The 27,502-nt window shown below is 37.6% G+C and overlaps 1 pseudogene; it reads left to right on the top strand.

Moving 5' to 3' along the window:
• The window catches only part of LOC101624052, a 46,800-nt pseudogene extending 25,860 nt beyond the window's left edge, over positions 1 to 20,940 (top strand).
• Positions 20,941 to 27,502: the final 6,562 nt, after the last annotated feature.

The raw sequence follows: 27,502 nt of genomic DNA, 5'->3' as shown, positions 1-27,502 counted from the left end.
TTTCCAATTGTAAATAAAGCAGCAATAAACATGGGGGTACAAGTATCTTTTTCAATCAGTGTTTTTGTGTCTTTTGGGTAGATACCTAGGAGTAAAGATACATTTTTAAGGAAGACCAAATACAACAGGGAAGACAAGAACAAGGATAGTAGAGGAACTTGAAGTCTGTGAATCATTAAGCGTGGGCCATTTCTAAACAAGATTAATACACTTACACTACAGGCATTTATATCTCAGTTCCTATTAACTGATTCATCATGTTTGGCTTTCAACAAAATATGAGAAAGCATAAAATCAAGCAAGAAATAAAAATAGTATGAAGAGACAAGTATTATGAGAACTAAACTCATAGGTGACACCAATGTTGGAATTATCAGATAGGGAATTAAGAATAACTCTAAGATATTATAGACTCTAATAGAAAAAGTAAAAATCATGGAAGAATAGAATAAGTGAGTAATATAAGAAGAGGTTAAAATTATCAGAAGGAATCACAATGAAATGTCAGAAATAAAAAATCTTATAACAAGAATTAAGAATGCCTTGATAATGAGTTTTTTGGTAGATTGACACAGTTGAAGAAATAACCAATGAGTTTGAAGATGTGTTAATAGAGACTTCCCAAATTGAAATGCAAAGAAAACAAATAATAAAATACACACTAAGAGAACACTTAAGAGATGCAGGACCATTTGAAGAGATGTACTAAGTATGTACCTAACTAATAGGAGGATATCAGAAAGTGTAATTATTAGAAAGAAAAAGAGAGAATAAAGAAGAAATAATGAAGTAATGCCCATGAACTTTTTCAAAATGAATGAGTCACTGAATCAAATACAGAAGGTCAGATAATGACAAAATGAAAAACTGCCACTCTCCCCTGCCCATATATGTACATCATATTCAAAATGAAAAACAAATGTAGAGAAAACCTTGAATTGAAGCCAGAGGGGGAAAATACTCCTTTCTTGGAAGAGGAATGGCAGTATACATTATATAGTAATTTCTCATAAGAAACCATGCAGGTAAGAAGAGAGTGGTGTGAAATATACAAAAATTGAAAAAATTATTAAATTGTTTTTCTTGCATCATTATCATCCCCATAGTTCTCCCACAACCATGTCACCTCTGCACCATCATCATAATCCCTGTATTCTTGCCTCCCCTGTTTTAACACCCCCTTCTCTCACCCTCCTTTATTGTATGCCTGTATGGTCAGCTTGCTAGTTTTAAATTTTTCTTGATGTTTTTTTGGTTTATCTATATTCCACATATAGTGAGACCATATGGGTGAGAGGATTCACCAGAGACAGAGTGGGAAGCAGAACAGGCAGATCGACGAAGTACACTGCTGAGGGGAGCAGAGGGCGGGTCAGGAGAGGTCTGCCACTCCATGTGGTCACCTCCGGGGCAAGCGGGAATCGAACTCATGCTGAAGCGGCTTTGGATTCTCAGTGCTGTGCTTTAACCTGCTGCGCCACCAGGGAGGGCCTGCCTCCCCTGTTTTAACACCCCCTTCTCTCACCCTCCTTTATTGTATGCCTGTATGGTCAGCTTGCTAGTTTTAAATTTTTCTTGATTTTTTTTTGGTTTATCTATATTCCACATATAGTGAGACCATATAATATGTATCTTTTTCTTTCTGACATACTTTGGCAGGCATAATTCCTTCCATCTTCTTCCATGTTGCTGCAGATGGCATGAGTTTCTTTTTTGATCACTGAGTAATATTCCACTGTATTGGGATGGGACATACACAAGAAGAAATAATGAAAATCTGTGCCTTATTTGTCATATGGTGTTCAAATATTTTCTCCCATTCAATAGGATGTCTCTCTTGATTATTGTCTCTTTTGCTGTATAGAAGCTTTTTAGTTTGATATAGTTCCAGCTGATTATCTTCTTTGTTTTCCTTGTATCTGGAGAAGAATCCTCAAAGATGTTTCTGAGGTTTATATCATGGAGTGTTTTGCCTATGTTTTCTTCTCCATATTTTATGGCATCAGGTCTTACATTCAAGTCTTTTATCCATTTTGAGTTTATTTTTGTATATGACATGAGATAGTAACCTAGTTTCATTCTTTGTCATGATCCAGTATAGCTTTCCAACACCATTTATTGCAGATGATTAAAGAGGTTTTTCTTGTTTCAGGGTATATAATTTTCCCCTTTGTTGTAGATTTGTTGACCATATATGTGTAATTTTACTTCTGGTTTTCAATTCAATTCCATTGGTTTGTGTGTCTGTTTTTGTTCCAAGAACATGCTGTTTTATTATAATGACTTTGTAGTATTGTTTCAATTCCAGAAGTGTTATACCTTCATTCTCCCCCATCTTACTCAGGAGAGCATTTGTTATTCAGGGATTTTTGTGGTTCCATATGAAACTCAACAGTATTTTTTTCTATGAAATACATAAGCTGTTAAAAGAAAAAAAAATACATCACCTAGATTCTGTAGTAAGTGACATTATCTTCAAAATGAAGGAGATATACTTTTTTCAGACAAGCAAAATCTGAGGGGTTCATCATCAGATATACCCTGCTAAAATTTTTAAAATAAGTTATTCAGGTTGAAGGAAAAGGATATGGTTTATAAATTAATATCCAAGGGAGAAAAGAATAACACCAGAGAAGGAATAAATTGAGGGTAAATATTTTTTATTTTGATTTAAAAGTTAACTATTTAAAGTAATATTAGGAACAATATATGAAGATATTACAGTGTATGGTAGTGATGTCACACAGCATAGGAGCAGGAATAAGGAAACTGCGTTATATATAAAACCATATTTGGAGTTGGACTTTATTACTTTAAATGCATATTGTAAACCTTGAACAATCACAGAAATCTTAAGACTACAATAGTTAATATGTAAAGAGAGAACACAGAATCATGTCAAATACTCAAAGCCAGAGAAGACAGAAAAAGAAGGGAAAAGAAAGAAACGAGTGCTAGAAATAGAAAATAGTTGCAAACATGGTAGATAATAACCTAAGTAATGATTTGAAATCAGAATTATCTAAGTTTACCAATCAAAGGATGAGATTGTCAGAGTGGATACAAAAGACTCAACTATATGTTATCTGTAAAAAAAAAATTAATATAAAGAATGATACATTAAAAGTAAAAGGTTGGACAAAAATGATAGCTGAAATAGCTATATTAACCACAAAGCAGACTTAGAGCAAGGGAAATTATCAGGGACCAGGAGAGAAATTACATGGTAAAGATGTTAATTCCCCAAGAAGTAATAATAGTCCTTATTGAGTATGTACCTAAAAACAGCATTAAAATATCTTAGGGGAAAACTGATAGAAATACTTGGAATAGGGCCCTCCCTGATGGTGCAGTAGGTTAAAGCATAGCACAACAAAGCTAGCTACAGCCACGTCAGCACAAATTCAATCCCTGGCCAGGGAGGTGAGCCACTTGGTGCAGCAGACCTCTCCTGTCTTGCCTGGATGCTGCTCCCCTCAGCAGTATGCTTTGTTAATCTGCCTGTTCTGCTCCTCACTCTGTCTCTGGTGAATACTCTCACCATCCCTGCATTTCTGGTCTGTACCCCAGTTCTGTATGCATAAATAATCTTTAAAAAAAATACTAGGCATGATGAAAAGGTCTATTCTTAATATCCCAGTTTCAGTAATTGATAGATCAAACAGGCAGAAAATCTGTAATGGTAATGCTGACTATCACGATCAATCAGCTTGATCTGTTTGGCATTTATAGAACACTGCATCCAGCAAGAGCAAAATAAACGTTCTTCTCAATCTACCTGGAATATTCATCCACACCATATTCTAGGCCATAGGACAGAATCAAACTCAAAATGGTAGAAATCACATGGATTCTGTTTATTTCCTCACCCTGTCAGGCCTAAGGGTAGTAATAAGTGCAGCAGATTTTAGCTTGGAGTTTCTGCACTAACAGTCTGTGTTTTCCTATCCTTGCATCTTTGTAAACAATTTTTTTATTATGCTTCTCCTCCACTTAACCTGACTTGACTGTATCATGTTTCCCTCTAAAACTCTGACAGATACATACCGTAAAATGAACATGTCCCCATCCATACTTCCTACCCGAGACCTGCTCCTCTAGCAGCTGAGGAATCTTCCCCATATTAATGAATTAAGGCCAATTTGTGTTCTTTCAACTGCTCAAGTCGCATAGCTTGACTTGACTCCTCTCTCTCAAATCCTAATATAAAATCAGCAAAGCCTATAATTTCTACCTTTAAAATATATCCATGATCTGATCACTGTTTAATGATTCCACTGGCACCATGTAGGAGGTAATGATTCCACTGGCACCATGTAGGAGGCAGGCACTATCATCTCTAAGGTCTAGATTATTATAGAGTTCTCCTAGCTGGTTTTTCTGCTTCTGTGCTTGCTTTGCATAATCTAAATTTATCCTTACAGAAACCAGAGTTATCCTTAAAAAAAAAAGTTCAAAAAGACACCTTATCTCCATGTTTATTGCTGCTTTATTTACAATAGGAAAGACATGGAATCAACCCAAATGCCCAAAAGTAGATGACTGGATTAAAAAGATGTGGTACACAGGTGAGAAAATAACAAGAATAATGAACAGCCATATACCAGAGACATTTTGTGGGGGTGGAGTGGGGAATGGGATCAAAAATGGGGGGGGGAGTGCATGGGATTATGGTGATGGCACACGGGAGACTTAGTGATGGGAAACCCGCAGGGATTACAATTGAGATGGGAAAAAAAATGTACAAAATGATGTTAAAAAAAAAAAAGATGTGGAACAAATACACAATGGAATATTACTCAGCAATCAAAAAAGGCAAACTCATGCATTTTGCAACATGGAGGAGCTGGAAGGGGCCATGCTTAGTGAAATATGCCAGAAATGAAAAAAGAAAAATACCAGATGGTTTCACTCATAGCAGGAGCATAAAGGACGGGGGGAGGGGTAATGATAATGAACAACTATATAACAGAGAGATTTTATGGGGGTGGGGTGGGGAATGGGATCAAAAATGGGGGGGGGAGTGCACTGGACTGTGGTGATGGCACACGGGTGATTTGGTGATGGGAAGCCTACAGGGATTCCAACTGGGATGGGAAAAGGCACAAAATAACGTATAAATAAACTATTTATTAAAAATAAGGCAGATCATCAATCATACCTCTCCCTTGTTCAAATGTTTTAAAAGCCCTTAGGTAAAATCAAAGTGCTGGTTATGCCCTTTCAAGCCTGGCAAGGCCTGTGCTTGGGTAACTCCCTGATCTCTGCTCCTACCAATGTAACCTTCATTCACTCTGCTCCTACCATAATCGCCTTCTTGGTGTCCCTTAAACAGACCAAACACACTCCTGCTCCAGGGACTTTTCACTTGCTATTTATTCCCCTGTTCATTTTTCTTTCAATTGTCAGTATGGTTTATTTCCTTACTTCCTCCAGATCTCTGCTCAGATGTGCTTTATTAGGCAAGCGTTTCTTCAGCAATCCTAAATGAAGGAGCTTAACTGCCATCTTTCAGCTCTATCCCGCTCTCTCATTTTTTTTTTAAATAGCATTCATCTCCAGACATATGTTTGTTTATTGTCTTTCTTCCCAGCCCGAACTTAAGCCAGAATTTTGACTATTTTGTTAATTGCTCACTCCCTGTGCCTAAAATAGTTCTTAACACATTCCAAAAATATTTATTTAATGAATTAAGGTATATGGTAACTGATGATGTGTAAGAAAAATGTTTTCATTGTAGTAAATCTAATTTTCAGTAACGGACTAGTAGTTTTAGACAAAACCTTTTAATTGTACATATCCACAGAGTATAGGATATTTTCAGAAAGAAAACAATGTGCTTCGGTAATTTCTTTGACTTTCTGCATCATTTTCAACACCTCTGCACCAGGTTTCCTTGTCTCATCAAACTTAATAATGAAGGTCAAAAACAAGAGCCAGTAAAGGTCATATTTCCCATTAGAAAATGTCCAACTTTAGCTTGACCCATTGTATATAAACATAGATGCAATAATTGCAGCTGCAATGCATGGCCTCCTAAATTGCTATCAACTATTCTACTCACCACTTTATGGAGAGTGGAAATTACATGTTACCTTATTAGATAAGGTAGAATTTCTTGCATTCTCACTTTGGAGAAATTAGAATGTGTCAACTGACACATAATTTGACATAAATTCAATCTTTCGCCAACAAAATTTTTGGACATTATTCATGAAATTTCCATCTCCCCCACCTTCTCTACCCAGCCCAGACCATTCATGTGCCTAAGTCTGTGTGTCTGCTCTAGGTTTCCCTCCCTGCCCTCTCTTTTTTCTTTCTCTCCCCCCCTTCTCTCTCTTTCTCTTTACATTAATTTACAACACCATGTATAATCAGAGGTATATTCACCTCTTCAGATGTATGTTGCCACACCACACACTTCACCATGGTCTCCACCCTCTCCTTCTCCCTCTGGTAAACTCAATTATGCATTCAGATTTTAAGAGTTTTTTTTTTTCCTGACCCTTTGTTTCTTTTTTTACATATAAGTGAAACCATACATATTTATTTTGCTCCTTATTTTTCTTAGCATTATCCCCTCCAGTTCCCTCCATTATCATCATAAATGGCAGGAGTTTATATTTTTTATATAGCTAAATATTATTCAGTATGTGTATATATACCATACCTTTATATATATATATACACATATATATATACATATATATACACATATACATATATATATACATACATACATACACATATATAAAATCATTGTTCATTTTTATATGATGTATGCTTGTGTGATTTTTCATTTTAGGTGTATTTCTGAGTTGGTGGTGAGATTTTTATAGGGTATACTATACCTTCTTAATCCATTCCTGTCATTGAGTATTCAGGTTGTTTGGTTGTTTCCATAGTTTGGAAATAGTGCTTCAGTGAACAGGAGAACCTATATCCCTTTGAATTAACGTTTGTGCTTTCTTTGGATAGGTACCTAGAAGTGAACTGTTGGATCCTATGGTAGTTTCAATTTTTAAAGTTCTGAGAAACCTCTATATTATTTTCTGTAGACAGACCCATCTATATTCCCACCAGCAGGGCAAGGGATTCCTTTTTCTCTGCATATTCACCTACCCTTGTTTCTGGTCTTCTTGATAAGGGTCTTTTTCACAGGTATGAGGTGGTATCTCATTGTGGTTTGGATTTGCATTTCCCTGATAATAAGTGGTGATGATAATATTTCATGTACCTGTTGACCATTTCTTTGGAGAAGACACTTTAGTTTTTCTGCCCATGTTTTCGGGATTTTCTTTTTCTCTGTGTTATATATGTTTTTTGTAGCTCTTGAACATCAGGCCCTTGTCAGATATATGATATGCAAATATGTTCTCAAATTTGCTAAGGTGTCATTTTGTTTTTGTTTTTTAAAGTTTTATTTATTTATTCATACAGAACTGGGGTACAGGCCAGAGACTCAGGGTCAGTGAAAGGCTTCACCAGAGACAGAGTGGGGAACAGAACAGGCAGATCGATGAAGTACACTGCTGAGGGGAGCAGTGGACGGGTCAGGAGAGGTCTGCCACACCATGTGGTCACCTCCGGGGCAGGCGGGAATTGAACTCATGCAGAAGCGGCTCTAGATTCTCAGTGCTGTGCTTTAACCTGCTGCGCCACCAGGGAGGGCCAGGTGTCATTTTGTTTTAATGATAGTTTCTTTAGCTCTACAGAAGCTGTTTGGTTTTGTATATCCCTTTTTGTTTATATTCTGTTTGTTTCTCTTGCCGGTGGAGACAAATCCACTAGGAATATTTTGCCTGTGTTTTCTTCCATGTATTTTATGGTTTTCAGTCTTATATCCCAGTCCTTAATCCATTTTGATTAATGATTTAATCCATTTTTTTGTATAAAGTGTAAATTAGTCTAGTTTTGCTCTGGATTTTCTAATTGTTACCTGAGAATCAGACTGTAAGATTATCAGCATAGAGTTGCTTTATTTAGTGCCTAATGACTAACAGTAAAGGAATTAGTTTTATAGAATGATACTTGAACACTAACCCATTGACTGAGCCTGAAAGAATTAGTAGAAACCAAATGAAAATCTCTATCACATCTTACCGTGAAGCATGGTCTGAGACTCATCCACTGCTTCCCATAGCATCCTAGCTCTCAAGACCACAGAGGAAACTGCTCTTAGAATTTTATAACACAAACAAGCAAACCATTTTTTTCCTACCATCTAGACTCTGTCAGTCATGTTTATCATCATCTCTACTTTTTGTTTAGTCACTAGAAAGCAGACAGCTAAACTGTTGTAACTATATATGACCCTATACTCTGCGATTCCAGTATTTCCTCTATCCAATTTTTCCCCACCGTATGGAGGAATTCATTTGTATCCTTTCATAGCACATGTCTTTTTGAAAGCAACCTTAAATCCTTTATGAGATAATCTGGCCTATAAATAAGTAATTGTTGTGCATTGTTTTGTGTTGTTCACTTTGTTTTCTCTCACTGTGCTGCATCATTAGTGTGTATGAATCTGTCCTGAACTGAAGGAAGAAATTGACATGTGTTCTAGGCTGTATTTTTAAACCTGTCAATTTACAGAATAGTTTAAAAAATGTTTAAGAGAGAATGGTAACAGTTCCTAAGTTTTATCCTCAAAGTATTGCAAATATAGTTAAAAAAATGTTTAAGCTCAAAGCCATTGCCTTCCATGGGTCACTGATTATCAAATATTATCAAATGTCTTCAGAAAATTTCAGAGTTATTGACATTGTCATGTCATTGGCCACAAAATTATAATTCCCTTTAAACTTACATTTTGTTATTCCTTTCCACTTAGAGCTAAGTTGAATGTTAATGACAGATGATGGAAAAAATGCTAATAAATGCTGGAACTAAGTAAAATACATACAGGTATTAATTTTATTAATGTTTTGACTTTTGTGGGTTTGAAAAATTCTTATTAATTATAATCATAAATAAATTAATATATAATGCTAACAAACAGTCCTCTGGCTCTACTCCAACTTAAAATATGTTAAGATGAATAGAATTCAAACAATCACCACTGTTATATGAGTCTTGAAACAATTCTCCTATTATGCTAATGGCTGGACATCTGTGCTTTTCTCCTTGGAGATGAGCAGTGATTTTTGCTAAACTTAATCAAAAGTGTCTTTGAACATTATTCCAAGTTAACTACTGTTATCTTGTGCCACTGAGTTATGTGAGGAGGTCAGAACTTTGTTAAATCTGTTGTATCTGATATTTACTTGATTTACTTTGCAGGTAACTATTCTCCAGGAATGATTTCTTTTCTTTCTTTCTTTTTTTTACTGAGCTGTGGTTCTTTGTAACTCATATATTTGGAGATGAACATTGAGTATCATTTAAGTCCCTCCTGGATCTTTTCTAACTTTGTATTTTTACACTAGTCCTTATCCAGATGGAAAAACTTTATGCCATCTGGCTGTGATTCTGACTTGCTCAATATACTATGAAATATAATCAGTACCTTACTCTCTCTAACGACACAGCTCAGACTCTATCACCTACTTTACTAAAGTTGTCAAATACAACTTGAGCCTAAATTCATAGAAGCTTTCTATATCCACACATGCTGTATAGGGTTTTCTTTTCCTAAGAGGATTAAATACGGCCCTGTGGCTTATTCATGAGATACTCAATTCAGTATTTATTGAGTACTAACTAGGTGTTCTGACCATATCTCAGATCAGGTAAAGAAATTAGTTGTATTGTGAACATTAGACAAAGTTTTTTATAGACTGAAATAGAAGCTATACTACCTGGCAGAAAAACACTCCATGAAATGGAAAAATGAAGTATATATTTAGGGAATATGAACAATTTTACTGGAATGTTAGTTGGGTACCTGGGAACATGGAGAGATAAACCTTGAATAACATGAAAACTAGCTAATATTTACCTATTCATTTTGTATTGACATGAAATTTTTAAAAGAAGGAGAGTGCAAAATAGATTTATGGATCTATCAGGCAACACTCAATGGGATAAAGGCCAAGGGAGGACTGTAAAATTGAGGAGATTCTCTGAAAACTGTTGTAGTAACTTATGCACAGAGTCTTGTAGGTTTGTGCCAGTATTTTAAAAGTGGAGGGAAACTCAATCATTGATAGGATTGGTGGGGGGGGGGTACTAGAAAGAGAGAATGATAACAGTTCCTAAGTTTTGATCCTCAGAGTATTTCAAATATAGTGAAGACATTAAAAGAGATATGAAAGGGATTATGGTAGCCAAAATTAGTTAGAAGTAAAAAGATAAATAGTGGATGGCTTCCCTTATATGTAGAATATCAAGAAAACAAAAAAGGTCAAGAAAAAGTGAAAACTAACAAGTTGACCATAGAATTGGGGCATATAGCAAAGGAGGGGTGGGAGGAGCTTACCAGGGCAGGGGAGAACAGGAGGCCAATATGGGGGTGGTTTATGGGAGAACTGTGGGGAACACAATGATGTAAAAAGTATTAATAATAAATAAATAAAATATGAAATAGGAGATTTACATTGGGAAAAGTATAATGCTTACTTTTATAAAACATTTTAGTGATATTTATTGGTGAAATACATTAACTTTAAGTGGTTGGTGACTCATGAACAAATAGATTTGTGTAACCAATAATTAGGTAAGTTTATAAAATAAAATTTTACCAACACCCCAGAAACATCTGTTATGCCCTCTCAATTATCCCTAGCCCTTCAAATAGTAAGCACTATTTTAAATTATCTTGTTGTAGAGTACTTGTACCCTCTTTGGGGTAGTGCATTAGTAGCTTGGCAAATATTTAAAAAGTAGGTCTCAGGAGTGGGGAAGAGGGCCCCTGATTTGTAACACTGACAATTTTTTAAAACATTTATTTTATTTATTTATGCATAAAAAGCTGGGGTGTAGGCTAGAGGTGCGGGAGTGGGGTTGAGAGGATTCACCAGACACAGAGTGGGAGCAGAACAGGTGGATCTACTAAAACACACTACTGAGGGGCTTCTGAGGAGGTTGTGGGAGGTAGGAAATGTATGGGGAAAAAGCTTTATGAAGCAGATTGAGTCAACTTAGGTGAAAGAATTAGCTCCATAAGAATAAAGAGAGAACAACTTTACAAATGGAAATTTCCTTTTCAAGAGAAAAAGATGTATGCTCTGTTTTAAGGGCTTTTGTTACTCTGGTGTTCCTCAGTTTCCTTCAGCTCATAATCTTCCTTTATACCAAAGTGGCATATTTGGGAGAATGTTCTGGTCCCCTTCAACACTGTCTAGATAACATTTTGGTGTATTCTCATAGTTGGCCTTTGCTGTCAGCCTACCACTTCTGCATTTAAATTCTTCAGGGAATCTTAGTTGTTCTAGAGGCCATTGCTAGTTCAGGGTTAGCATTTTTCAGGGTTCAAGAAATTAGGAATCATAGGGGAGGAAGTGTTTCCAAAGTCACACCTGACTGGTGTTTCTCAACTTGAATCCAGTCTCCTCTCTTAGGACTTCAATATTGTTCGTTTTACATGAACAATATTTGTAGCTCCTGAGTACATTTATTTTGGAAACAGTTTCCATAGTATTTATGTCTATACTCCTCTTCTGTTGTATCCCTCTTCAAATAGATGTAAGAAGTCTACCTCTTTTGCTAAACATATGGTTGAGTGCTTGTATTCACTGGCTCAATCTTGGACCCAATTTATTAGTTTAGTCCCCAGTTCCCTGTTTTGTTTCTCAGCTTTTTTGGGTTCCTTTCTGCAAAATGCAAATACCTCTCTTACAGAGACTTCTGATTTAGAATAAAACCCATAGCACACACATTTGGAAACCTATAGCTGCTTGGGGGGCCATATGGCAACTTAAGAGAGTCCCTGTTACTGCTGCCAAATCCCTGATTGTTATGAAAACACAACACCATTGTTTCTATAGCCCTGAGAGGGAAAGAGCTAATTTTTCTTCTTCTTTTGCAAAACAGCAGGAACTGTAAATAATAATCCTCTAGATAGAAGAAATAGGTAAACATTGCCAGGCTTTGTTATCTAAAGTGCTAAAAATCTTACCTACTTATTTTGTTCTACTGCTTATAGAGGTTCGGGATTTCTGCCTTTAGTAGTGGTAGTCAGCCAGAAGAGAAATTATATGGAGGAAAATAGCATGTTTACTCCTAAGCAATGTGGAGTAAATCTGTTCACTTTTATCATATTTTGAAGCTGGAAAAACTTTTGTATTCCAGATAGTTCTCCTGTCTTGATAAAGTGAAGGAATGGAGGACGTAACGCAGGCCTGAGCAAAACTAGACTAGCCCAGGCAAGCACCCACCCCCTGGAATTCAGGATAGGTTGAAGAGGGACAATGTACATTTAAAATTGATTGGATAATGGGAATGGTGTGGCCCAGGCTGATTGGATCTGAGGCACCAGGAAATGAGGCATTCATTCCTGGAAACCTGTCGGTGGGTGGTTGAACTGTGACCCAGGCTGTGACGTCTGTTAATCTTTGAATCCATTTGCTAAGTTGAATCTGCGCGGCTCTGAATTTGTGCGGGCTCTGATGTATGGAACGGCCAACAAGGCCAATATATTCCCTGACTTTCCTTTGGTTGAGGTCTTGCCTGAATCCTGCATGTCCGGCAGGGAACAGCTTGACCCTGCCTAGCCAGCCCAATAAACTCTACTTTGCGAATTGCATTCTTGTATGATGCTCTGTCTTTCGCAGTAATCGAGTTCTGGGACCCTAACAAAAGGAGTTAGGATATAGCTCTGTGTTATAATCTCCCATTCATGATAGGAAAACCACTTCAAGTTCTTATGTAATTTACATGTTTTCTACACAGTTGGCAGTTCTTGGACATATTGAACATTGAGTGCAAATCATGAGTTTTACTATTTATTTTAAGTATGAAGTATCTTGGCCCTAATACCTTTTTGTTGGAAAATAATTTCCTGATGTTCACTGTAGAGTTACTCTCCCCAAAATAGCATATGGGCATTTTTGAATCTGTCCAGAAACCTCTTGTCATTTTGATGTGGGGGTTAGAGTTCAATCAAGACTCTATGAACCTTGCATTTTTTTGAGTTGAGTGCAGGGAGGGCCCAGGAGTCTGGAGAGAAACTTTTGTCCATGCCATCCTCACCCTTCACTAAACCAGAGAAGAGCTCCCCATCCCCTAAGCTTTGACCCTTTTCCTAATCAAAGATACAGTCTCTTTGGGTATAGTTTAGGGAACTCACCCAGTTGTATTTATCTGTGACCATATCTTTTCGAAGACTCATCTTACTCTTCAAGCAAAGATGAGATTACTTTCTTGTTATCTGCCATGAGAAGTTCCCCCTCTCTTTATTTGACACCTCAAATCCTAAACACAGAATAAATATACCTGGCTCTCTCCATCATTCTTTAGAATTTACAACCATGCAAATTCTCTATGTATATGTTTTTGAAATTTAGCATTTTCTCCTAATAACTTGTCTGATGTTAATTTGTTTGTCTAGCCTTATAAGAACTTTGGTGGGTTCTCAGAAGGAAATTTTCTTCTGTGCCCCAACATCATGTTAGGGTCCGAGAACTCGATTACCACGAAAGACAGAGCGTCACACAAGAATGCAATTCGCAAAGTAGAGTTTATTGGGCTGGCTAGGCAGGGTCAAGCCATTCCCTGCCAGACACGCAGGACCTAAGGGTTCGGGAAAGACTCCCACCAAAGGAATGTCAGGGAATATATAAGCCTTATTGGCTGTTACATACGTAAGAGCCCACGCAAATTCAGAGCCTGCACAATTCAGAGCCCGTGTAAATTCAACTTAGCAAATGGATTCAAAGATTGACAGACGTCACAGCCTGGGTCACACACAGTTCAACCACCCACCGACAGGTTTCCAGGAATAGATGTCTCATTTCCTGGTGCCTCACGTCCAATCAGCCTGGGCCACACCATTCCCATTATCCAATCAATTTAAATGTACATTGTCCCTCTTCAATGTATAGTTTTAAGGGTCAGCATTTGCGTGTGCATTTTGCAAGCCGGGATCTGGTCTTGTGGCTTTTCCCTTACCCACACCCCACAACCCACTTCCTTATCTTGTTTGTCCAGTTTTTGCTCCTTCATTCCTGGGTGTGTGTGTGTGTGTGTGTGGAGGGGGGTAATGGGTGCTTGCCTGGGCTAGTTTTGCTCAGGCCTGCGTTATTTCCTCCACTCCTTCAATGACAAATGTGAAACAAGTATGACTTGTGTCATTGTGAATTCATTGCTTATTTTTAGTTACTACGTGTGTATACACTATCTTGTATCCTCTTCCCTATCGGGAGCCTTGTTAACAGGCTCTCAAATCAGCCCCTTTTACCTCTAAGAACCTGCTGTATTCAGGGAATCTGCTGGATGCTTAGGGTCATGTATCAGAATAAGATGTACTGCCTCCTTTCCCCAAATAAATGCTGCATTTATTGGAGTCTGATTTATATTTAGCTGCATAAGTACTATAATAGATGTGTAAATAAGTGCCGAGAATAGGTGATAATTAGTTTACATTTTAGGAAAATCAGAAAAGGTGGCAATGAGAAAGATTTTAGCACAAAGAAAAGGGCCCCAACGTAGCTGGGCATGGTGATGGAATTTCAAGCAGAGGAAAAAAAAAATTAACAAAGGTGTAGGCGCTGTCTGAAGTGTATAGATTGGTAATTGGTTATAACTTAGTAGATATTCTGTGTTATGTTAGGTTGAACTGGATGTTAATACTTGCATTGCAAAATAGCATAATGGTTGTATTTTATCAGTAGGTTTGGGGGTGAGATGATCTTACTTCAAACTTACTCAGCTAAGTATCCCATAGCAGCTGTTTCATATGTTCAGCATGGAAGTACTCACATATGTGTGCATGCATTCATGGAGATGTAAGACCAGCTATGCCTGCTGATACCAGCTATACCCTTTGCATGTCCTGTCCTCTGCCACAGTATGCCTGCCTTCATAATCAGCAAACAAGTAAAGCAATACTGCACTGTCTTCTTGAGTGTAATATCACTGCTCATCATGTAACCATATCTCATTTTGTATGTCACGTGCATTTTCAAATTACAGGACGTTTTAACCCAATTTTCAAAGATGTAGTCGATAACTCAAGACTTTATTGGAAGCCAGCAGTTTCTCATCAGTGTAGTTTACCATCCATTCTCATCTTGATGGTATGAGTTTACAGAAATAACTACTCCTTGCATAGAGAAAAAGGACTTCTTGCCAGCCTCCAAAAAGTCTACCAATGATCTCTGCCTCCTGACATTCACACCAACACTGTAAGAAGTTTATTTGGTGTAACCAGTACAATACAGTAGAACTGTGGCATGTCACTTTTGAGGGCTGGTTCCCATCATGGGTTCTTCATCTCAGATACCTTTACTCTCAAGAAACCAGTAGCCATGCTGTGATGACAAACTGTTGGTCTATGGTGAGCTCTGTGTGTTCGGGACTACAGGCCCTGGCCAGCGGCAAGTGAGGAACTGAGTGTGCCAGGGACCCCGTCATTGCTTAGAAGCAGGTTCTCCAGTCTGAGGCGAGTACAGCTCTGGATGACTGCTTGACTGCAGCCTCGTGAGAGGCTCTGATTGTCACACACTAAGTTAAACTGTTCTTGGATTCTAGAATTCACGGAAACTTGAGATAATGTTTATTGTTTGAAACTGCTAAATTTGGGGCATTTGTTTTGCACCAATGGATGACTAATGTAAGATCCTTCAGAGTGAGTTTTCCCCTGTGCAGAAACCACATAGCAGACTCCAGCAAAGTCTGCACAATGAAATTAGAAGAAGCTCTAGCTGCTAGACCTCTCATGGCTGGGCCCACACTCCTTGTATCTGACCCTTTTATTCACAACAAATCAATCTCTTACCTATGCAATAGGTGATTCAAATCTTAATTTTTCCTTGCAGTAAAACTATAAAAAACAAAAGCAGTCTTCTTGGCTTTAAGAGAAGAAAAATTATATATTAGGATGAGATAGAGTCCTTAGCAACTGTGAAGTTACCTATGAGAGGAGATTTTGGCTTATGAATATGCCTCCTTGGGGCACAAAAGGATCCAGAAAATTATCCAGTCAATCTGAGCCTTGATATCTTCTTCTGTACAATGAGGTAAATAGCAACTGAGAGAAATGTGATGATTAAGTGTGATATTGCTCAGGAGACCATTTGAACCTATCATTAAGTGTACTCTAAGGTGTAGTGCATTGACCTAAGTAGACATGTCCATTCATAGAAGAGGATGCCTTAATCCACAGAGCAAGTATTATCTGAACACCTACTAGATACCAGGCACCTTGCTAGGTTGGACTTGGATGACCAAAAGGATCTTAGAAGCATGGGTGAGATCAAATGTCTTGTTCTCAAAGTCTAGCACAGGAAGTAGTAAGTCATCAAAAAAGCGCAGAACAGAAAATGAAATTCCACTGTGACTGGTGAGGAGGTGATATGCTAGGATGGCACAGATAAAGGGATTTTTGATCTATTGAGGAAAATCAAGGAACACTTAAGAAGTAACAGTTGAGCAGACTTTGAGGGAGAAGGAGGTGTTCAAGAAGGGTGAGACGTACCTCTCAGGTTGAGGAAACAGCAGGTATAAAGACATCATGGCAGGAAGCTGTGCTGAGCAGGAGGAAACAAAAACTCAGTGAGGCTGGGGAGCAGAGGGTGGGGACATTTTTCCTTGTCTGCTAAAGTCTTGAATTGACTCAGTGGATTGTCTGTCCCTCAGGGACCTAAACTGAGGTAATGTTGATTTATTTGCTATGATTTTGTAACAAAAGCATAACTAAAGAAACAGTGTTGGGGAGGGAACCTGTGAAGAATGTAAAATTCTTACACTCTTTGAGTAGTTTATTTTATTTTTCAGAATAAGGACAAAGGCCTAGACAACTGTAATTGAGCTTCTCAAAGAGCCATTTCTTTTCCTTTGAGCTTTGGTGTGCAGCCATTAGCCAATATGGAAGAGGCCTGTAAAAAAGATTTCCATGTAAATAATTAATTGGGGAGAATACCCACATTATGACAAAGGCCTAATATCCTTCATATACAAAAAAAAAAAAAAACCCCTGAGAAATCATTAAGTGCATGCATGAGTGCTCATGTGTGTGTGTTGTATGTGTGTCGTGTCCTAGAGGAAAAACAGGCCAAGGACATGAATAAGTAATTCCCAGAATATCAAATGCAAATGGCCAAGAAACATGGGTGAGATCAAATGTTTTTTCTCAATAGCTGAAGAGAAATGTAAGATTATGTCATTAATTGCCACTAAATGTGTTAACATGTTCAATAATTTTAGTAACCATTCTTGATGAGTATAAAGGAAAATGAATATTCTCAAACATTTTATTTTGTGCAATTCTTTTGAGGCATTGTGCCAGGAGTCCACAAGACCTGTTAAGAGGTTCAATGATTTGCTAGGAGGACTCACAGGACTCAGCATATGGTTATACTCATGGCTATGATTTATTATACTAAGAGGATGCTACGTCAAATCAGCAAAGGGAAATGGTGCAAGGGGGAGGGGAGTCCAGGAGAAACCAGGTGTGAGCTCCCAAGAGTCCTCTCCCTATGGAGTCACAGAGGACACACTTAATTACTCCAAGAAGAAACTGACAGCATATGTGAAGATTCTCAGGAAACTCGTTAGCCTCTTAGTATCCAGGTTTTTATTTGGGGCTGGTGACCATGGGCACCATGCTTAGATATTCTATAAATTACCTTTTAGTGTCCTTGACCTGTTTTCCCTTTAGAGAGTGAGAGAGACAATTTCTTAGCTGTTTTTGTATACGCAGGTGCTTAACATCACCTACATTATGCAGTTTAGACAAGTGAATATAGTCTGATCAGTTGGGAATACTGGGACCCCCAATCTAAGATTTGAATTACAGTGGGGTTCAGCTTTTCAATTTTTGTCTTCTACCCTTTAATGTCATAGCTAAGAAAACATTGTCACACAACTCAGATATTTTCTTCCATGTGCCCATGCTTTGTAAGTGGTTTGAGTTTTTACTTTAAGTCTGACTTGTTTTTTTATATAGCCATGATTTTTGTGTGCCATCAGGTAGCTGCCCAATTTCATCGTGTGGATATCCTGTTGTACCAGCACCATTTATTTAGAAGTTTTTCTTTTTTAATAAACTGTACATATATGGAATTATTTTTGGCACTCTAGTCTATTGATCTGTGTAACTTTTTAAATGCCATTAACACACAGTCTTAATAGCTATACATTCATAGTAAATTATGATATAAGAAAGTGAATGCATCCCCATTTTGTACTTTTTGGAATTGTTTTGAACATTATAGGTATTTTCCTTCCACATAAATTTTAAGATCAATTTTTACATTTCTACAAAAAGTACATAGTGAATTTTTGGTGGGGATTTCATTGAATCTATAAATAAACATGAATAAAATTTCCATCTTAATTGTGTTGAGTCTCCTATCCCATGAACAGGAGACATCCAGTTAGACATTTAAGCTTTCCCCCATCAATGCTGTGTAGCATTCAGTGTGGCTTTTCACTTTTGAGGGCTTTTGAGGGCAATATTTGCTATGGGTTTATTATATATATGTCTTTTATTAAGGTATGTTCCTTTTATCCCAAGGATTTCTAGGGCCTTCATTAAAAATTGATGTTGTGGCCCTCCCTGGTGGTGCAGCGGGTTAAAGCACAGCACTGAGAATCTAAAGCCACTTCCACATGAGTTCGATTCCCGCCTGCCCTGGAGGTGACCACATGGCGCAGCAGACCTCTCCTGACCCGCCCGCTGCTCCCCTCAGCAGTGTACTTCGTCCATCTGCCTGTTTTGCTCGCCACTCTGTCTCTGGTGAAGCCTCTCACCGCCCCTGAGCCTCTGGCCTGTACCACACTTATGTATGCACAAATAAATAAATCTTTAAAAAAAAGTTGATGTTGTGGCCCTCCCTGGTGGTGCAGTGGGTTAAAGCGCAGCACTGAGAAGCTGGGGCCACTTCTGCATGAGCTCGATTCCCGCCTGCCGGGGAGGTGACCACATGGCGTGGCAGACCTCTCCTGACCCACCCGCTGCTCCCCTCAGCAGTGTGCTTTGTATATCTGCCTGTTCTGCTCCCCACTCTGTCTCTGGTGAAGCCTCTCATAGCCCCTGAGCCTCTGACCTGTACCCAGTTCTGTATGAGCAGATAAATAAATCTTTAAAAAAAAATTGATGTTGAAGTCAAATCTCTTCTCAGCATGTATTGATATGATCATTCCCTTTTTATTTTTCATTTTGTTGATGCGTTGGATGACATTCATTGAGTTTCAAATGTTGAGCCATCTTTGTGTCATTGGAATAAATCATACTTGGTCATAGTGTATTACCTTTTCAATGCAATGTTGGATTCTGTCGGCTAAGATTTTGTTGAGGATTTTTGTATCGGTTTACTTTATGATAAGCCTATAGTTTTCTTTTTGTGTTGTCCTTGTTCTTGTTTGGTTTTGGTATTAGTGCCATTTTTTTTTTCCAAAAAAACCAACTTTATCTTTCATTCATGCTCATCATTTTTCTGTTTTCTGTTTCATTGATTTCTACCCATATCTTTGTTTCATTTCTTTGTTTGCCTTGCTCTTTTTTCTGATGACCATTAAGAAAAAATTAGATAATAGATATAAATTCTTTTCTTTAAAGATTAATTTATTTGTGCATACAGAACTGGGGTACAGGCCAGAGGCTCAGGGGCAACGAGAGGCTTCACCAGAGACAAAGCGGGGAGCAGAACAGGCAGATCGATGAAGTACACTGCTGAGGGGAGCAGCGGGCAGGTTAGGAGAGGTCTGCCAGGCCATGTAGTCACTTCCGGGGCAGGCGGGAATCGAACTCATGAGGAAGTGGCTTTAGCTTCCCAGTGCTGTCCTTTAACCCACTGTGCCACCAGGGAGGGCCTATAAATTCTTTTTTAAATATAGTCATTTAAAACTGTAAATTTCTGACTTGCACCATGCCATACTCATGTGTGAGACACTTGAACTGTGGGGCACTGGTCTGGTAACCTCCCAGTCTTTACATCAGACACCCTCTACCCAGGAAAATTTGTCAATCCTTCTAGCTCTCCTTCAATGCTTCTTCCCGGGTATGTTTTTAATTCTAAATTCCAGCCCACCTGGCACCTACCTCTCACAGTTTAGAATGTTTCACAAAATGCCCTGTGCATGGTGTCAGCTTGTGTAACCTGAAAATGCACTTGTTTGTCTCATCTGTACAGTGGGTATGATTTTTTTATCAGTCAATTTCAGGTTTTGATTCCCACCATGGCTGTCATATCAGTTTCAGCTATTTTAAGTTTGTACCTGCCTAGCAAATGTGTTCTCATTTCTAAAGAGATGAATATGCAGATCTGGCAGAGGATACAAATTAAATGCAGACCAAATCACTTTGTTAACCACAGTTGATTATTCATCAGTTCCTAAACAGACAGATATTGAAAAATGGATTTCCTGGGATGAAGATGTACTTCCAAGCATAAAGATTAAAAGGAGGGAATGGGAATGGAGCAACCCAATAAAATATTTTGGAACAACTGAAACCTGATTATTTTTAGGACATAGCACCAACTACAAGAAAAACTCAGAAAATCGTTATTAAGACAAGAAAACCATGACATTTTCACACCCCAGACAGCACACAAGTTTCTCTAGTAGATTGGCAGCTATCCAATATATACCTTTTATTCATCAGTCTCTTGAATTAGGTGACTTAGATATCTGGCCGGAAAACACCAATGCATGGGAAGAATATGATGCTGCTGCCTGGCAAGAAGAAGTAATTTTGAAGCAGCAGAAGCTAAGCAGACAGGAAAGACAGCAGTGGACAGAAAAGAGAGCAGTGGAACAGCAGAGGAGAAAATGGAAAAGGAAGCACAATGACTAGTGAAGAAGGAACAAAATAAAATTGGTGTAAGACTTTCATAGCAAACACTCCTCAAATGTCAGTGCCAGTAGGAGAAATGCAAGCCCCACAACCCAAGCAACATTTGTATGAATGTAAGAGTATTTTCAGAATACAAGTAAGCCACTGGATTTTAATGCATTCATCAGGTGATCCAAGGTACTAGGATTCCCGGAAAGTACCTTGAACTTTTAGTGATTGAGACTCAAAAGAACAAAAAAAGAACTGTGAAACAATAGTTTCTTCAACATGCTCCAACTGTAAGATAATTGCTTTCTGTAGAGAAAGTATTACAAATGGAATATACCAATACCTCTTCAAGCTAGTGGTTCAAGTTAAATATATGGGTGTAAATAATTTACAGTGGCAAAGAACTCTGCTATCTATAATGCTTTCCTTCAGTGTGCATAGATTAAATAAATATTTTTATGGTTAGCAAAGAAAGTTTATTGTAGGTATTAGTACACACTTGGGAATGCATGCGGGCAGATTATTTGGAGAATTCCTGAAATAGATAACTTTAAATATTAAAAAAAGTTAGACTGTAAAATTTCCATCTCACCCTTGCTTGTCATACCTTTTGATAAATTTTATTTTTTTTCAGTTCAAAATACTACGTTCTTTGTAATTTATTCTATTATCTTTATGTCATTTAAATGTTAAATACATAAATGCCATATTATAGCATTCCCAATTTACTCTTCTTTTGATTTCCATCTTAACACTGGTGTGTTTGGAGGATATACTTTGTATCATTTATACCCTTTTAAATTTATTAGGACTTGTTTTATGGCCTATTATGTGACTCTTATCAAGAATGTACCATGTATCCTTGAAAATAATGTAATTATGCTGTTGTTGTAGTGTTGTAGTGTTGTAGTGTTCTATAGATTGTTAGTTCAATCTCATAGTGCTGGTCAAACCTTGTATTCTTGTTGATTGTCTTTCTAGTTGCTTTATCAACTCTTGAGAGTACAGTATTGAAGTTTCTAACTGTTCTTGAATTGTCTGTCTTCACCCCTTTGCCAGGTGGAGCTCTCCATGAAGGCAGCCTCCACACGTCAGCCAGTTTAAAAGTCAGCCTAGACTTGTAATTTCTGATTTTGCAGGGTCTCAAGTTCAACCAGAACTGAGTGACTGAGGTCCTCTTCTTGCTTGCTCGGTTATAAGTGCAACGCACAACCTTCTGGGTTCACAGAAATATCTTCAAAGTGTTCCAAAGTCTTTTGGTCATCCAAGCCCCTAGGTTGCTCTTTAATGTTATTTTCCAGGCTTTTGCTAAACTTTGAGTAAGATCAAGTAGCAACAGTTTCCTAAAATGGGAATCTATGCCGAGGACTGTTGATATGGCCAATGTTTGGACTGTGGGGATGGGTTACTAACAGAGCTCGGAATGAGGGGAGTTCTTTGTTGGTCACAAGATTTCCCAGCTTTTCATGGCTTCCATGTTAACGATGGGAAGGCAGGCAAGGGATAAGACCCAAATTAAAATGGCACAAACCTCACTTTCTTGCCAAGATTCAGTAGTTTTTCTTGAATACATCCTTTTTAGTTTGCTAGGTGTTTTTGGTTAATTTTCAAGTTCATAAATGTTTGCTTTGGGTTGCTTTGCCTTATTTCCTTTGCTTTTATGGGGAAGTAGATTCATCAAGGTACTCTTTCACTTTTGTAGTTGAGTCAATTTTTCATGTATTTTTAAATAAGTGAAAATTGGTGCTACTTCCTTAGAAGGCAGATTATAAAGGTGAATGTAAATTATAAAAAATTCGACACCATTTTACTTAGCCTATTCATTTGTGAACAGCTGATTATAAGGAAATAATTAGAATTCAACAAAACTGATTAGGTACAGTTGGAGTCATAATGGAGAAAAATATATACATATGTAGATCCAGATTAACAAGTTTGTTTAAATTTAGCATTTTTTAAAGATTTATTTATGCATACATACAGAACTGGGGTACAGGCCAGAGGTACAGGGGCGGTGAGAGGATTCAGAGACAGAGTGGGGAGCAGAAAATGCTGACTGATGAAGTACACTGCTGAGGGGAGTAACAGGGGGGTCAGGAGAAGTCTGTGGTGCCATGTGGGTGACTCCCGGGGCGGGAATTGAACTCATGCTGAAGTGGTTTTAGCTTTTTATTGCTGTTATTTAACCTGCATGCTGCCAGGGAGCGCCCAAATTTAGCATAATTTTTAAATGATTCATATTATTTCACATATAAATGTACCATAAGAGAATAGACAGCATAGGAAAGTATCTATAATATACAAAGAAATGACGAGTATATGAACCCAGTGTTGTGGTATCATACACTACAACTTATATGATAAATTCCCTAACATGACTATTATAAACATTATCAACACATATTTTGTAATAAAAATGTTTGTGTAATATATTTTCAAACACAGGTATATACTTTAGAATATAGCATATAATATAAAAGTTGATTATTTCTACATGGTATTAATATTTATTTTCTTTGAGTTTTTGTGTGTTTTAGAAACATTTTTATGTTCATTACATTCCTTTTGCAATCTTTTGCAAAATAGTACATGTTTTAAGACTAATTTTATAAATATAAAATATATAAGTTGTAGTTATGTCTGTTGAGATGATAGGGCTTATTACATGAATGTTACTTTAGGAATATTTTTCTTTGACGATTAGCCTTTTTAATCTGTTTGATGCTAGTAGTTAAATAAAGGGCCAAGTTTTCTATTTTAATTTTGTTAGAAAAGTTTGAGACAAATTTGATGTCTCTCAACAAATAACAACTGGAAGGGTTTTTAGCATATACAATTTTTGTCTTTTTCTTAATCCATTTCATTTACATTCTAATTTTCTTTATTCACTTCTATTTTCAATTTATTTTTCATATATTCTTCTAAAGCTAATCTTCAATCCCTTTTTGAACAGTAGAACCATGAGAACGTGAATATATTTGTATACAAACATATTTTAATGTTAAGTATGGCATAATTCAATAGTTTGTGAAATTTTGAAGTATTTATCCATAAAAGAATACTTAATGCAGAACATTCATTCTTTATACAGTGCACTAATTCTACAGTTGGTTGGCAGATTTTGAATATAATCATATTTATTCTCTTCTGTGTCTCTGCAGGTGTATCATTTCCCTTTATTCCTACAACCACAGTCGTAGTTTTAATCGCTGTTTTACACAACACAGCTATGGTTGGTATCTGATGCACAAAGATAACATAGTGCCCTGAAAAAAAGCACCAGGATTGACATCAGAATTTTTGTTGGTGTCAAGGATATGACAGTTACTGGCTATGTAGCCTCAGGTATGCTATTTAAACAACCATAATCACCTCATTTGTGAAACCTAGTGATACCCTTCATTGTAACTAGCTAATACAGTCTTTCAGATCTATTGAAATAAGGAATTTGGCAGGTTTGTGTCAGAGCTGTGATGATTGTACAAATAGTGAACAAATATATCTAGGCTAACAACGTCTGGATTTGCCAAGCTTATCACCTTAGCTCAGGACTGTATTTGCCTAAAGAGGGTGGTCTTTTGTCATTTGTTATATAAGGTTTCCATGGAATACTGGTTGCATTTCTAAAAGATTATCTTCATAAATTGTAAAGATATTATCTAAATGTATTTCTCTATATCAGTAATTCTGGAGGCTAAGATCTTGAAGATGCTGATGAATCTAGTCTCTTATTTTCCTTCCTAGGAAGTCTTGTATTGATTTACAGATAGCACACATTCATAAGAGTCCAATTTTTATAGCTGCTCCATATTTATTTAGAGTAACAGTAATCATTAAGGGTTTTCCAAAAAGTAGCACTTGCATGAAAATTATATATATATATCTGGGAATATTTTGTCCTTACTTTGTACCTCCCTTGCCACTCTGTCTACAACATTTCTGTGGTATCAGTATGGAGTGTCTATATTTCAACATGTGAAGGTCAACTTATGATTAACCTGGCATTGTGGATACTGAGATTCATTGTCCAGATTTCTTCAAGTCTAAAGCGTTTATTTCCCAAGAGTGTTGATGACTGACATTCAGAGCTAAACCTGTCCCCAGGAATTGCCCTTGGCTGAAGTGGTTGCCTCCTCCAAGGTTATATTCCCTTCCCAGAGGCAGCCAGCATTCAATAACTGGGTAATGCAGGGGACAAGGGTGATCACTTTACCTCAATTTGGGAGATCTCTGGGGGCCCCAGTTTCAAACTTTCCATGAAACTAACGGTCTTTGTTCATGTTTTCTCACACCTCCCCTTATATGTGTTGTTCACAAGAGCATTCCCCTGAAAACCACCTCCAAACAAATCTTCATCTTTGAGACAATTTCCAAGGGACCTCAAACTCAGCTTCCAGAAAATTTTTAAAAATTCCTGAGATAAACCTTCAGGTTTGGGAGCTAGTTGCCTGGCCAATAACCTTTCATTCTTTCTCACAAACAGGACACCAGTTTATTTAGGCTGCCAATGGGCCTAGCTTTCATAATATAAAATGTATCGTCCAGACTTCATAGCTATCAGAGGTGCCATATGATACAGCTCTGGCCAGTAAGATGTAAGCAGAAGTCACTGTTTTTTTAGCAGGGCAGAGCTGCTAAACTTCAGTTGTTATTAGTTATTTCTGTCATTCAGTTCCTCTCTTTAACATTTTCAATGTTGGAAGGGGACAGGAGGGAAATACCAACATATTTTGGGACCTCAGCTATACATCACATAGGTCCTCGACCAATATCAACTACCACTTTATTTAAAGCTTTCATATATTGAGAGAAATCAATCATATCTCATTTGTGTCACTGCTTGGATGTTGTTACATTCAATTAAACTCAATCCCTAGCCAATATAGGAGGAAAAAATTACTTTTGTACTCCAGATTCCAATGAGACCCAAGTTGAGGTTTAGACTTTTAATTTGGAGTTACATGATTTGGCCTTGAGACTTGGTTCCTTCATGTCCCCAAGCCTCAACTCCCTTACTTTGAAATTGAGGAGAAAATTACCTGTGACACCTGGTTCTTAATGAGGATTAAGTGAGGGAATAAATATAAAAATCACTAGCACAATGCCTGGCATAACATAAATACTCTGTTAATATTAGGTCAGTTCTCTTACATACATTCCACAGTCCCTTGTGGCTGCTAAATTTGTAATTTAAAAGTAGAGCATATCAAATTAAAACCACAATGAGGTACCACTTCACACCAATGAGAATGGCACATCTTCAAACAATTCAAACAACTAGCAACAACAAATGTTGGCGAGGATATGGAGAAAAAGGAACTCTCCTACATGCTGGTAGGAAGGAAAACTAGTACAACCACTCTGGAAAACTGTTTGGAAGTTTCTCAAACTTTTAAAAATGGAGCTTCCCTATGACCCAGCCATCCTACTCCTAGGTATCTACCAAAAGACACAAAAACACTGATTCAAAAATTCACCTACACCCCCATGTTTTTTTCTGCTTTATTTACAATAGGAAAGGCATGGAATCAACCCAAGTGCCCAAAAGTAGATGACTGGATTAAAAAGATGTGGTTACATGTACACAATGGAATATTACTCAGCAATCAAAAAAGATAAAACTCATGCCTTTTGCAGTAATATGGATGGGGCTGGAAGGGATTCATTCTTAGTGAACTAAGCCAGAAAGAAAAAGAAAAATACTGGTGTTTTCACTCATAGCAGGAGCATAAAGGACCGGCGTCGGGGGGGGGGGGAATAATAATGAACAACTATATACAAGAGACATTTTACAGGGGTGGAGTGGGGAATGGGATCAAAAATGGGGGAGGGGGAAGTGTACTGGACTATGGTGATGGCACATGGGTGATTTGGTGATGGGAAGTCCACGGGAATAACAACTGAGATGGAAAAAGGCACAAAATGATGTAAAAATAAGCTATTAAATTATTAATAAAAAAAAGTAGAGCATATTAGGTGTTCTGTGGATATGGTAGGTCTGAGTAATTCTGATCAATCCCTCTCTCACTCTGTCACCAACCATGTAGTATTGGGATCAGATCTGTCATTTCACGGAGCCATGCCACATGGAATGAGGCAACAAAATAATAAAAAGAGTGAGAAAATGTTGCAGTTTGTAGACCGTGGACCAATGTAGCACACAGATGTTTACTGCACAGCATCTTTAGAAGGCTGAGGAATGAGCAGGACTGACGGGGAGGAGTCCAGTTGTGACATAGGCCCCTGGTAGCCTTTGTTAACCCTGCAGAGAATGGTGGAACAAGGGAGATGCTTCACAAGTTTTTCTCAAATTCGGCTGAGGTGGCCTGGTATTCTTACCCACATGGATCAGACAGTGCGTACAGACCACCCAGAGAAGGGGTGTGCACCTGCAGTAGAGGCAAGTTCTGGGGAGGCTGACAGCTGGAGGTCGTCTATTCACTCTCATGCCAATGACTGAAGCCACACATCCATCCTTGAGGAGGGATCTCACTAGAGAAATTTTCCAGATTAGAAAAATGAATCTCAGACATATTAAGTAACTTTCTCAAGGCTATAAAGTGGTGGAATATATGATGGAACTTAGGTGTTTTTATTCTGAGACCAATATATGTT

Source organism: Condylura cristata, unplaced genomic scaffold, assembly GCF_000260355.1.
Source record: "Condylura cristata isolate star-nosed mole 26May11 unplaced genomic scaffold, ConCri1.0 scaffold00027, whole genome shotgun sequence".
In the NCBI taxonomy this organism is placed as follows: Eukaryota; Metazoa; Chordata; class Mammalia; order Eulipotyphla; family Talpidae; genus Condylura; species Condylura cristata.
Note: the sequence above shows the minus strand (reverse complement) of the source record. Positions and strands in the feature narration are given on the sequence as shown.